Genomic DNA, 14,901 nt, shown 5'->3' with positions numbered 1-14,901 from the left:
TATCTCGTATAAGTAGCCAGACTGATATCCTGACCCTTTAATTTATAGGGTTGAGTGGATTATGCTTTGAGCCCTGGGACACCTGGTAATGCACATAGGAGATCATTTTCTTAACAGAAAAAAATCAAATGTGTAAAAGTACTATAAAATGGTTAGACTTATACCCCATTCACACAAACTTAACATGTTTATCTAAATTTCATGATGTCAAGATAAACGGTCCTGCTATGGCTATATTTTTGGCTCAAAAAAGAAAAACTCAAGAAAGTAAACTTATTTATTAACAGACAAGCCCTGCAAGAAAGCGATTTCAGGCATATGTTAGGCACCAAAACATCCTAATGCAGCAATTACCTTTTTGCTTACTCACAACATTTTTCCTCTAGTTCCTGTACGAAAAATATGGGCAAAACCCAGGGCCGCAAAGTTTTGGGAGGAGGCTTGTCAGGGACAAAAAGATCAAGACTGGGAAGAAAACTTTCGAATAGCACAAGTGGCCTTTGAATATTTAACCGTCGAGCTATCTCCTATCATTTCAAAGAGGGACACAAACTTTCACCATGTGCAGTAGTTTTGTATCAGCTTGTCAATACTGCAACTTACTATACGACTGCAAACCTTTTTGGAATTGGGAAGTCCACCATCCTGGAAATCAATGTGCAGGTATGCAATGTCATTGTGCAAGTCCTTCTTCTGAGGTACATATACCTTCCACAATCAGCACAAGAAATTCAGGAAATGATTGATGAGGGACAACCGTGCAGGCCTTCCTCAGGTTGTAGCTTGTGTTGCTGGATGCCATATACCAATTACAGCCCACAAAACAACCAAGAGGACTATGTTAATTGAAAGGGATTTCATTCGATTATTCTGCAGGGATTAGTGAATGTGAACTTTTTTATTGAGATATTTGCACTAGCTGGCCTGGAAAAGTGCATGATGCTGGCTTGTTTAAAAATTCCTCCCCTTTGCAGTGGTGTCCTCAAAAAAGATTATAGCGTGTATGTTGGTGTGAGGGTGCCACACCCAGTTCTTTCATGAATGAAGCTGTTTCATGTGTTGTGAGAATTATTCATGAGTTGGTCTATTTGATAATACATCAACATGTACGCCTGAGAAAGATGGAAAGCGAAACAGCAGGTGAAGGTCTCATTCAACAAATACATGAACCATTAAAAAAATGAGACAAAACGTTGTATTAGTATTTTGAAGCGGTTCTGCAGCACAAGATTATGCTGCGGAAGAAGGCTTTTGCTGGAGAAAACGACCAAGAGATTTGTTAAAACCGCAGCAACTGGTTATGGAGAAGAAGTTGGAAATCTTACAGTAACTCGTTATGACTCCAAATTACAGTTGAGGTAACAACAGTTTGATGGATGATGGGTGAGAAACAAGACGAATAAATGTGCAATTCCATTTAAATACTGTTACAAATCAATCTCCTTCCCAGGGTCCTCTCCCACTCAGCCCCCATGGCGAGAAAGAGAGAGAGAGACCCTGGTGTGGTCTGGTCACAGGTCCGCTGGACAATAGATATCATAAGGGAGGGGTCCTTTGATTTCAGAATTTTGTTGGTAACATTTTTGTCAACTTCAAAGAGAGGCTATTTGGAAAAGAGTAACAAGCATTTCAACCACCATAACGTCCATTATCTTTTCAGTAGCCTTCACTTTGCGAGCTTCAGTAGCAGTTACTCTAATGTCAATCTTAAAGCAAAAAAGGTTCAGTGCCTACAATCAAGTTATGGTGGCCAAGATGTGTACTGGCTCTGTTAGCCACAGTGATTTTTCATATTGTTCCAGCGCTACTCCACGACAAGATGGATGGACAATCGCTACCATTACAAGTTTGCGCTGCTCTCATTGTGGTTTCACTGTTGAATGCTCTGATCAAAGATCAAACCAGAAGAAGTTCAGAAGGATCCTCAAAAGCTGCAGCACTTAGTGTGATCAGGAGAAGAAATTTGACAGATTTGGAACTGGATATCAGCAACACCAATATCAGTTGATTGAGAGATGCTAGCTATGACCTTGTGTTTATTCACCCTGAAGTATTTTTATCTTGCAAGGAAGGAATGAGCCTCCTTTAGAGTGGAAACCTTCTAGCATGCAGTGAAAGCAATAGTGGTTAATGAAGCGCATTGTATCTTAGAGTGGTAAGGATGTTTCAAATAATAATAGTAGGCTTATATAAAACTGTAGTCAGCTTATAAAGCTTATTCAAAAAGGAGTGGTTTTCCCCATTCAGTCCTGTATGTTTAACCTTTAAAAAAATCTTACCGGAACCAAATAGTTTCCTCTCAAAACAAAAACAACCTTTCAGATGGAGATCAGGACTGAGAGGTACTCTAGGGCCTGTTTATTTATCTGCTACATGGTGATGTGCATTTGACCTGTGAGATGTGACCTGAAAAAAAAATACGTTTCCATGATTGTGTATTGATGTTCTTAATGTTCTTAAGGTACAACTCAGTTTATTGTTCGGGTTAATTATGAAGAAAAATGGTCGGATTTCAATATGACCCCAAACATTTATTAAGCATTCAGCAATTTCATTTTTTTCTTCACAAATAGTTTAATGTGAATAACGTGCAAACATATTTGCATAGTAAATGTACAGGATCATATGGAAATCTTACCAAATAAGGTTAAAAAATAATGTAAAACCTGCATTTTTTATTTTTCCTTCATAAGGGGAATGATTTCAGGAAAGATCACTCCAGGCTTGCAATGTTATGTGCCACATTTCCTTCTGTCACATTGGTGCTGCTAACAGCTACAGCCAGCAAGAAAGATGTCTCTGAAATCAAAGAATCTTCAGATTTAAAATCTCCTCTTGAAGTTACAGTGAATCCAAATAAGAGCAACATATTTTATGGAAAAAGTCTTCCACCAAGGAGAAGATGTAGATTTCACGGTAGAAACTCTCAAGCCCAATGTAACACAAGAGAAAACAGTGACATATCCACTAACTTTGTTATAGAGCGGTTTTCACTTGACTGTAGAAAGGGATTGGTTTTGGTTTTGGTTTTGGTTTTGGTTTTACTACGCCCTTTGGTTGGCTAGTGTATTTACTTTGGTTTTGGTTTTATGACAGTCAAGTGAAAACCGCTCTATCTGTCTTTGACATGGTGCGGTTTTTTCACTCAAGTATTCCGAGAATAATTTGGGCATTAACCATACTACCCTTCTACTGCAGAAGCACTCGCAGAAAACAGCCTGTTTGCTCAATTTCATGCTCCACAGCCAAAGGCAACTGAGGATCAAATTTTAACTGTAATAACCTTACCCATCTCTAAAGTGAGGGACATATTTGCCACAGTTACAATGGGGATTGGAGTTGACATTTCTAGAATACGACGTATCGTTCATGTATGACCACCACAGTCCAGTTGTGAATATTTTCAAGAGACAGGAAGAGCACCCCAAACTGGGAACCCCACCAGTGCTACACTTTATTATAACAATGCAGACATTGCGAAAAACAAACCTGGAATGAGTGATAATATCAGGTAAAATTGCCATCTGGAAAGAGAATGCTAGCGGAAATTCCTTTTGAAGTGTCTCGATGCAGATGTTGACTCAAATACTGTAGATCACTGTTGTTGCTCATATTGCAAGTTTAAATGTAGGTGCCAGAATTGTCTCAAAGGAATGTAATGAGCCATCGTTACTTGCTTTTTCATGCATATGCTCAGTTTTTCAAAAGGTCTACATGTCTGGGCTCGAAAACATTGCATTCCAGCTTGTTCTAATGGGCAAGCAGCTTCTCAAATTTTGCTGGGGGGCTACTTCTTATTTGTCTTTCAGTAAGCTGTAGTTCATCCTTTTTTGACTGGCCTGAACCCTTACCCATTGCTTTAAAAGTTACCTGCTCGGGATAATAATCTACTTGTCCTGAAGCGGCTTTTTCTATGCCTGTCTGTAACTTAACTTGCTTTGCAAGTTAAGTGGTACACGTATCTATTCATTGCTATATGTGAAATGATTCTACTGTAAATTTTATTATCATCTTACCACAGCACCTATTCCTAGAGATGGATAATTGTTGTCAAGAATCCAAGAATCGCTTTATTCTTGGCTTTTCTTTGCTTCTTGGTGAGAAAGAAATATTTCAGGAAGCACTGCAGATTACTATTAGGTAACACCCAGGGTTGTATATAAGAGCCAGCAGCCAGCAAACTTCGCCGGCTTCTCTGTCAGGTTTCGCCGGCTACTTTCATTGCTTGAAGAGTCAAGATATGTCGAGGAGATGATGTTTATCAGGTCTAAACTATCAGGTCCAATTGTGATTACCACAACATGGACACTTCATTATATGCTGAAACAGCCCTACCCTTGCTGAGTATTGCCTTTGAATTCCCATTTAGAATGGGCTTCGATCAAGGCTTCAAAATGACATGCTGCAGGCACTTATGCAGGTTTCAATCAATGGGCCACCACTGCCCTCAGATCAGTGCAAGGAACTTGTACGTGACTCTGTACAGTTTTGGTTGAAGCAGAAAAAGAGGCGAACCTTGCCTAAGAAAGGAGCATCAACAGATCACCATGGTTCTGTGTCAGAAAAGCTGGCAGATGTGGGAGTGCAGGTTGAAACTGTTGAAGCTGATCAAGATGAAGCTAGCCCAAATGAGATGGCACTTCAAGATGAAGTTGAAGCTGCAGCAGCTGCTTTGAAGCTAACAGACCAGTGTGATGACTCGGACTACGATTCAGAATACTCTGAAAGCGATACTGACTAAATAATTTCTAAATCAAAACGAGAACTTTCCTTTGAGAAAAAGATCTTTACACTAAAATCTAGCACCAAAGGAACAAGCCGATATCGTGTATCAAACCTTAAAGCAACCTTCTGCTTTAAGTGTAACATGCCTAATGCAGACCTGTTTATAATTTATTCGCTCTTTAGAATTTCACATTGTCCAAAGAATATGTTACTCTGATAATACTTGAAGCTTTGTGATTACAAGTATCTTTTGACCCAATGAAAGGCATATGAACCATATGTAAAACAATCGCAACAAGCCATCTTTCCATTTGCATCAATATATATATTTCTAACAAATATTATTTCCACCTTCATTTTAAGTTTTTTAGTAAAACGTCAAAATGAGTCATCCAAAAAGCCCATACTCCAGCTCCAGACATCCACATGATTGATATTTTTGATACTACGAACTGGATCAAACCATTTGTAAACAAAATTAAAAATCATGTGTATCCTCACACGTACAGATTCTTTAAGAGGAATGGCCAAGTCAGAATGAAGTACAAAAAACTAGGCAGGTAATAAAGAGATCGTTTCTGGATGGTCCCAGTCAACGCATTTTAAACAGTAGACCACAGGGAATCCCTTCCCTTGTCAGGATTGATACAAAAAAGTTGTTGCTGATCAAAGACCTGGAGGAGTGGTCAGAAAGTGCAAACATTTGGCACAAAAACACAAGCAATCGTGGTCCTCCCTTACCCTCACCGAGAAAGCATTCCCTGAGAAATGGGAAGCTGCTTCTGCCAAATTTCTCAGTAAGGGTAAAAGAGCAGAGTGGCACCTCAACACATTAAAGAGGCATCGCCTAATAAAGGAAGCCAAAGCAAATGACCCAGACCAAAAAAAAAACGAAAAAGCAGACCATTCTCTGCAAGAGAGTCAGCATTCTAGTACTTAATGCACAAATATCATCTTTCACTATGAGTGTTTTGTACAGGCATTCTGGCATTCAACAATCGAACCCCGTACCTTTGGGCTCTGAAATATAATAAGGGTGTCAAAATTAATTGACTATTTGTTGAAAAAAATATCAAATAAAGAAAAAAAATTCTTGTCACAGGAAGAAGCTATCATCCTGACTAGTCTGTGTCATAAGGTTCATAATATGTTCACAAAAACACTTTGACACATCGACATATCACCGATCTTGTATAGTGATCGGGAGAACCAATTGTTGACAAAATAGTCAGAAACCATTTCTTTGGCTTTTCTCTTACCAAAACAGTCAACAAATGGCGAAATGACCACTAGTAAAGGTTGAAAAAAGAACCCTCTCAGTGAATGTAGAGCACCACACTGCTGAGTCACTTATGAGTTGTATGCTTTTGTCTGGCATGGGGAGAAGGGTCGGGATTTTCAATTTAATTTCCATTTTCCACTTTTTGCTGACAGGTCATGGTGCAGGGAAAAAGGAATAACGGAGATAGGAGGGCTCCAAAAAAAGGCAGAGGGGATCTACAAAGAGCATGTCCTCTAAAGCCTACTTTATTCATAATATGTTATGTTCTTAAGAATTTCGTTCAAGTTAATTTTTGTTAGAAAGTTCACTAGCAAAGTTATTAACTAACCAAAGGTGGTTTACTCCTTTCTGGTTCTATGATGGTAACATGGTTCAAGGCAATCCAGTTTGTCGGAAGGAGGACTGTTCTCAGTACGATATTGGCTTGGTTTTCAAGGAAATCAGCTCATATTCAGACCAGGACAAGCTCAAGTTCATAGAGAATGTGTGGAAACCAGGTAAGCTATTTGACTTCCCAGTGTCAGTGGAATGTTCGAATTCTAACCGTCATTTTGTGTGGAGCTGGCTGAAAAGATTTCCCTGGCTAGCATACTCTAAATATCTCGATGGTGCATTTTTTTACCGTTTTTTTTTTTGGAGTCCAGTGTGGGCGAAATTCGAATAAACTAGACATATTGTACAAGTCTCCACTCACACTTTGGATGTCCGCCACTTAAGGTTTTACCAAACACGCGAGCCGGAAATGTGAGATGCATAATTTTGCGGTAATAGGACAATTGCACAATGACGATATTTGACTACAACTACCAGAATTCATTTCGGTTTTGCTTTGTTATTTAAATTTGTCAATTCCGCTGAGGATTAAAGAACAATAGCCTTAATTTGCACAAGAAACAACAAACTCAAGGATTCTGGTAGTTGTAGTAAAATGACGTTATTGAGCAATTGTCCTATTACAATAGAGAATTTTTTAAGAAATATGACAAGAGAATTGGTGCCAATTGATCAACAGATCAACAACTTACTTCAACAGCAAATCAAAAGAAATTGCAAAATACTGGAATCCCTTTTCAAAACAATAATTTTCTGCAGAAAAAACAACATAGCCCTCAGAGGTCCACAAGACGATGATTCACAAAATGCCAGTCCTTCTGGAAACTTTCGGGCACTGTTAGCATTTGGAATTGACAGCAGTGACCAAACACTGCAACATCACCTGGAAACTGCACCCACAAATGCGACATATATTTCTTAAACCATTCAAAATGAGATGATTACAACTGTGGGTGCTATCATAGTGAATAATTTGTCACAGGAAATCAGGGATAGCAAATATTTTTGCATTATGTCTGACGAAACAGCTGACATATCTATAAGGAAAATCTTTTGGTGGTGATCAGATTTCTCGATTCGACCAAAACAGTCACAGAAGAATTTGTGGGATTCTACCTTTGTGAGGATGTGAGGAGCAGCTATCAAAGATTTTATAATTGGTGCTGTAGCTGATTTAGAACTATCTATGGATGACTGTCATGGCCAATGTTATGATGGTGCAGGCAATATGTCCGGGTGCTTGAATGGAGCTTCATCACTTATTAGGGCTGAACATGACAAGGCTATCTACGTCCACTGTATGAACCATAGGCTTAACTTGTGTGTTGCTGACACATGCGAATTACCACTTGTTAGAAACATGATGGATGTTGTAAGAAACCTCTCGGAAGTTTTGGACAATTCTTCGAAGCGACAGCAGCATTGGATCAGCAAGATAAGAGTATCGATGCCTGCTGCCAACCACTTTGTTCTGGTAAATGTGTGTTGAACGAGGTGGATTGAGCGCATTGATGGTATACACCGAATCGTGGAGCTTCTTCACACAGTTGTGGCTACACTTGAAGACATTTCATTGAACAGAAATGCTCCCAGTGATAAGAACTGGAATCAAGACAGTAGAAAATCACATTTTCCTTTATTGTTACTCTTCTTATTGCGAGACACATTTTAGACTTAACCAGACCACTCACAGTTAGGCTACAAAAGAAAGCAATGGATCTTCTCAAAGCAAAAGAGAAAATTGTTCTGTTAAAACCAGCCTTAAGAGGTATGCAAGGTGACCTTAATACTAGACACCATGCTCTCTATGAAGAAGCTGTTACCCTAGCAAGACGTGTTTCAGTACAGCCAAGCATGACCAGGATAATTCAGAGGCAAGTTCACAGAAACAATGCACCAGCCGCAACCCCTGAAGACTATTACAGGATCAATCTGACAACAGACTTTCTTAACCATGCTCTCATGCAACTGGACAGCAGATTTGAAGATGATGTTTTTGTGTGCTACAAGGAATTTTCAGTGATTCCTTCTATTTTGTTGGCTACTGACCCTATTTGGAAGGATAATGTTAGGAAATTTTCTAACCATTACAGACAAGATATCCCTAATTATGCAGGTTTACCAGCAAAGCTTTTGTTGTGGGAAGAATGTGGAAGGGGAAAAAGGATAGAAGAGAAGACATCCCTGACGGTATAGGTGCCACCCTGGAAAAAAATTAAAAAGGATGCTTATGTGAATATATATATACTATACTTCACATCCTGATAACCATTCCTATTTCATCGGCATCTTGTGAAAGGTTCATCTCAACCCTCCAAAATCTGAAGGCTTATTTGAGAAATACAACGGTCCAGGATAGACTAAATGGATTAGTACTGATGCTTGCCCATAGAGAAACGGAATTAGACCTTGAAAAAAGTATAGATTTGTTTGCTAATTTCCATCCTAGAAGAATGAGAGTGGAAAATATTTTAAAAGCATAATTTTGTCCCAACAGTCACTTGTGGTTCTAGAGTACTTGTGAGTTATGCTCCATCAGGATTAATGTAATCCTTAAAGTGATGGAGAACAGTACAGATACATAGCTGGTGTCTGTTGTACAATTGTATTAATACTAATATCTAGACAAAAACTCGTTCTTCAATAGTTTTCTGAGTTATGTTTCCACTGACAGTGGGTGTTCAATAAGATTAAATGGTTTTTACACTTGGGTCTAGTTATTACACTCGTGCCTCCTACAGAAGGCCATAACAGTACCCCTTAATTCTGGTGCATTGATTCCAAGTATGTTCTGTCCCTTTAATGAATGGAAGGCAACAGCTGGAGAAATTCTACAAATATCTTCCAAACACCAAGTTGAGCCATAAGACAAAAATAAACGGATCCATCTTCAGAGTTATTGGATGATAGTAGACAGCAGATGCTGGCTATTCTAGAAGTTGCAATATCAGATTCGTCTATTCACTCTGACATCCAGTTAGTTTTGGAGCAACACCTAAAGGAACACCATGAAGACAAACGGAGTGTCACATCAATTCTGAGACATCCAGACGCATTAGAACACAAACTAAATTCCTGAAACAAAACGTAAAAGTCGGGTTCTTAAGAATCTCATAAAACGGCTCTTGTCACAGCCACCAAAAGGAAGACATCATAACCAATGATACTCGCTTTCTTTCTATTTGAGCTGAGATTTATTTTATTTGATTGATTTAACTTGGACCAGTGCATTTTTTTCTACTCAGGATTGGTGGTATTTATACCAGGGGACAAATCAGATGTCTGGATTGAAATAAGGCAGACATATTTCCTTATCCGCTTGCAACCGTCTATGACTTAAAACTTGCATCAACAACACTTTGCTTAGCCTCCCAAGCAAACGTTCACAGCGGTTCGTCATGTAAATAAAAAAAAAAGAAAAAAAGAAATTACCCATCTGTTTGCATTGAGAACAATCCAATCTGACCTATTGGACACTTCAGAAGCTCGCAAAAAGTACCATGAACGTATCTCCCAAAACACCTTTATATATCAAAGAGTCAGTGCAAGAGTAGTGGGCAGCTGGCCTCCAGCAAAGAGTGTACATAAAGGAATTACTTCCTTTCATGACAGCTGGCCATTCATGTTGCATTACTGTTTCCTGTTTATCAAGTATGATTTACACCAATTTAGCTCCATACCAACAATACCAAAACAATCATTTATCATGTTAGAGACACTCAGAGACAAGCTTTCACAGAAGCGCTCTTAAGGGCCCTCCAAAGGAACATGACATTGGAAAATGCTGTTCCTGAACATTTTAATATTAAGTATACTTATGAATTATTTTCTTAATAATTATTCTAGTTTTAGACTCATTTTAGACTAGCTTAGAGAGGGCCATTATGAAAACTATTGCATCCTCAGTAATTGTTGTTACCCTCATTAAATAAAATGTTTTTACTACTACATGTTGTGATTGATTGAGTCAAACACTTTCTTAGTATGTAGCAATACTAAACACTCAGTATGCTATTACTTCCAATTTCTACTCATTTCATCACACATTTGGATGAGGGTTGTTACTGTCAAGTGATTTGGCTGGAATCCAGACTGAAATTTTCATAGCATGTAGCTTTCAGTTACATTAAAAGGAATTGAACCACAATTTATCTCCATAACAAACAAAACCCCCTTTCCATTTATTCAGGTAAATGCCTATTTGCAGGGTTTTTGATCTGGCTATTTCCTGTGAACTTGCCACTTACTTTTCTTTGAAAATTACCCCAGTTTTTAGAGAGAATGTAAGGAAAATTGGCCCTAGAACACTAACATTGGATTGGCAAAGTTTTGTTCTTGAAAAACCAAAGAAACTTCCATAAATAAAACTATGAGTAGCATCACAATGTATGGTGGCTTGCATATGTGGAGGGAAAAGGAATGTACAGCCTCTTGTCCCATAAACACAAGACAAAGAACAAACAAAACAAATCCAAAGTGTTTACCAGTGATCTTGCCATTAGATTCAGAAAGCCAACAATGACTTCTCATGCTGATTCAAGACAACATCACCAGCCATTGAAGCCAAGCATTTGTAGAAGGTTTTAACATTCTACGAGGAGTCAGTATTTAAAGAAAAAAAATTATTTTATATTGCAGATGATGTGTTTTTTAAAAATTTCATTTCTGTTTACTGGATCACTAGATATGAAATCCCTATATGCAAACTTGCACCTTTTCTTCACCTTGTAGAGAGAATAGGTGCCACTGAGATGAAGTAATTCACTCATGGATCATCTGGCAGGGTAAGACTTAACAATAATATTAGTTCATGTGTCAGTGTGCATATGTCAAGATATTGAGGACGCTGGAAGTATGGAGAGCACAAAAGAGGTGTAAGAGTTGCTTGAGGTGCAGTCGAGAGCAGCTCTAGCCTCTTGATGCTGCATATCTCGGCATACACATTGATGGTAAACACTTCATCAGGTACTGTCAAGTTATTGATGCACTTGGGAGACGTCTTGAGAGGACTGCTAAGATCACAACAACTTGAGGAGTGGTTTATTGACATCATCAGCATGCTCAATGGGAATATGTAGCACACCGCACTATTGAACTTGATTAAGTGAATTTTCTAGCTATGTTGTAAAACTCTTTATCATACTCAAGCAGGTCATTCTCGAACAGCTGCTTGACAAAGTGCACAGATCAATTTTTTTTTGGTTCTTTTGTGTCATGATGTCACCAATATTGCAGCACTTGAATAGTTTATCAACCTTACCCACCTCATTCAGACACAGATTCTAGCAAGATTTGCACTGGCTTTCTCTTTGTTGAGAAAAAAAATTCAGCAAGTCACTAGATGCCTAGACCCTCTCTAAGGTCACACAAACCCTCATTCCACCACCATGGATGCTTGAAACAGGGTAAAGAAAAGGAAAAACGTACATGAACCACACTCAAGGGGTAATCGCTAATGTTGCTTCCACTGCTAAAGCAGTTGCACATGTTGCACAAGTACAAATTACTGATGCAGCAGTGCAGGCTGATATTGAGTAACAAGGGCAACTCTAGCATATGAAAACCATCAAGGAGGAGATACACCAGCACACCAGTGAACTGAGATTTTTTGGCCAGGATACAAATATTGATTTTTTGAATAACACACCGCAATGTTATGATATCATGATTCTTCATCAACATCCAGGAATAACTGTCTTAAATGACTCCTTATGCAAATCCAAGCCCCGCATGTAAATGTCTCGAGCGACCTAAAATGGAACCAACGTATTGCCAAACTTGTTAAGAAAGCTAGGAAAAGGCCTTTTTTTCTCTCTCGGTTAAAGTACTCAGGCCTAGGCTCTATCGAATAAGTACCAGTTCCATCGTACCCGTGTTTGCCCTATTACTGAATACGCCTGCTCAGTTTTTCATGGCAGTCTACCCTTGAACCTTTCCCATATATGCAAAAGAGGGCCATGTATATCATTAATTCCATGTTTTTCTTATGAAGAAGTACTTGTTAAGGTAAGTCCTGCCACCCTGTCAGGCAAACTTTTCAAGAACATTTTACAAGAGAAAAACAGTATGCTTAGAAGTTTACTTCCCCCCAGAAAATACCAAATGTTACAACCTCAGGAAGCCACACAAGTTCACTCCGGTTTTCAAGACTTGGAGGCTTAAGATTTTAATTAAATTCCAGAATTTAACAGAACTCAAATACGTTTAGTATATATTTTATTGAATTTTACTTATTAAGTGTTTTAAGTAATGAATTACTGTGTGTGTTTCTTTTTTTATGTTTTTACCATGTAAATACAACATAATTCAGCTGTTGGGTTGCAAAGTTATATAAATAGACTATCTTTATAGCTATTATCATAGTTAATTGAGCGGAATGGTTATGAAACCCGTCAGACTCCTTTGTTATATGTTTTTGTGGACCTGAAAGTGCACAACGTTCAAAAGAATTCCTATCATTTTGATTGTATTGACCAATAAAAACGTTGCATTAATTTATTCCGTAAAAATTTGCCAACAGAAAACAAAGGATTGTGCACTTTCAGGGTGCTTCCAACATAAACTGCAGCACTGTTGTTTTTATCACTGATGTTTGCCGCTTTTCATAACCAGTCTTCTCTAATAACTATGCTATTATTAAACAAAGGGTCAAGAAAGTTCCATCCTTGCTTCATATAGCTTTGCATACTTCCAATCCAACTCTTTTTTTTTTTTAAGATTGTGTAACAAAGGCATACTTACATTGCAAAGTTCCAATTAGTTGCCAGCTGACACAGTCTTAAGCCCTCACAGGTAAAACACCCTATTGGTCAGAAAATGTCTTGTTACCGTACTCATTTACATCGAAGGTGTGGAAAGACTTTAGATTCAAGGTATTTTATGATAACAAAGGTGTGAGAAACTTTGTAAAAAAAACTGTAATCTGTCAAAATTGTTACTCGGAACTACAATACACTGGCTCATTGACCAACATAAGTTTTCATGTCCAACGACATCATCCATCAACTGCATCGGCAGTGTGTTCAAGTATTGAAAGTGTGTTATTTATTACTGTGCTTTGTTATGAGTGGAAATAAATTATTTCAAATCAGTTTAGTACGATAAAGTTACTTGTCAAGTGTATGTAATGATGTATTGTACCGTGTATCATATCATATTGTGAGAAAACGTACCATGGAAGCCATAAGCTTGAAGCAGCCAATTCACATTGTTGATTAATTTATGAACATAATTGTTACATTTGCCAAAAAATGATTCCCTTTTTTGCCCTTTTTTTAGAATACAATATATTTTGTTGTCAAGTTTGTAATTTGTACTTTAAATCCAGCACCAAATTAACCGTATTAAAATACAAAACTGCAAATCACAGTCACAGTAGGGAAAATGTCAAATAAGGTATCGTCCTTGCTGGGTCTTTTCGCCAGAAGAAACAAAAAGTATAACTTACATAGAGTAAAGGTTACCAAGTATCACATCTATTTTGTGATGTATAATCTAAAGGGTAGTTTCCACATAATGGTTTGTCATTTCAATTTAGCAAATCATATTCTCAGCTTAAAAACACGTATGAACTGGATGCAGCCAAAGAGTTTAGTGAACAACAACTAGCCTATATAAAGGCAATAATTACTTTTTAAAGGGGTGGCAGATGGGGGTTCAGGGGTAAGATTTTACTGTCACTGAATCTGATATATAAATTTCTCTTTTTCGCTTTAAAATCAGTAAATTTTTTTGCTTTCATGTGATTTAAAGCATACAAATGTACACTTCACTTTTAACCTTGGCTAAATCTATATATTATGTGCCTAATAACATCACAGCTCAACTGACAGGCAACCAATAATATCGTGACTTAATTGACCGATCAGTTCAACAACCAAAGTTTAATACCATCAACTAACGTGATACAAGTAAATTTGACTCTGAAGATGACTTCCGAACAGGTTGCCAAAACATCAGTCACTATCAAGAACAACAGTCCTATTCAGGACTACGTTCACCTGGATGATCATACTCAACCTACTTATGTAATACCTTTTTTATCAAACTTTTCTGTTCATAAATGGACTGTGAAATATCAATAATATTCTAATCTTTATATTGGATACGATCAATGACATTTCAAAGGAAAATAATTGCTAGTGGTCTCACCAGTTTGCAAGTGGAAAAAATCTTACCAGCAAAACTTTGCAAGTGCACTAAAAAGTTAACTTTGACCCCACTATTTATGTTAATCTCAGTGTTCAACCTGTCTCATTTACTATTCAGTTTAGTACTCAGTAAGTACAATTTATTATTCATCATAAATGAATTAATTTATGATTGTGTTTGACAAAAGAGAACACCACCCTGATTTGTGTTGGGTACTCTGTGGAGTTTGGGGTCCCCTGTGCAAGTCAAGATTACATTTCTCTAATTTGACACAAATTTACCTCACTATGACATGCCAACTCACGCATTTGCCTCACTTTGACAGGCCGCTTCACATGGAGAAGCCTTCATATACCAATTCATGTGGAGAATCCCTTCAGCATTCCATTATTCAGAGAAGTGGCATGGTG

The 14,901-nt window shown here is 37.8% G+C and overlaps 1 pseudogene; it reads left to right on the top strand.

Annotated features, from left to right (window-relative positions):
- Positions 1-7,262: 7,262 nt before the first annotated feature.
- On the top strand, positions 7,263-8,683 carry LOC140929478 (52 kDa repressor of the inhibitor of the protein kinase-like; annotated as a pseudogene).
- The last annotated feature ends 6,218 nt before the right edge of the window (positions 8,684-14,901 follow it).

This window comes from Porites lutea, chromosome 3, assembly GCF_958299795.1.
Source record: "Porites lutea chromosome 3, jaPorLute2.1, whole genome shotgun sequence".
NCBI classification, from domain to species: Eukaryota; Metazoa; Cnidaria; class Anthozoa; order Scleractinia; family Poritidae; genus Porites; species Porites lutea.
Note: the sequence above shows the minus strand (reverse complement) of the source record. Positions and strands in the feature narration are given on the sequence as shown.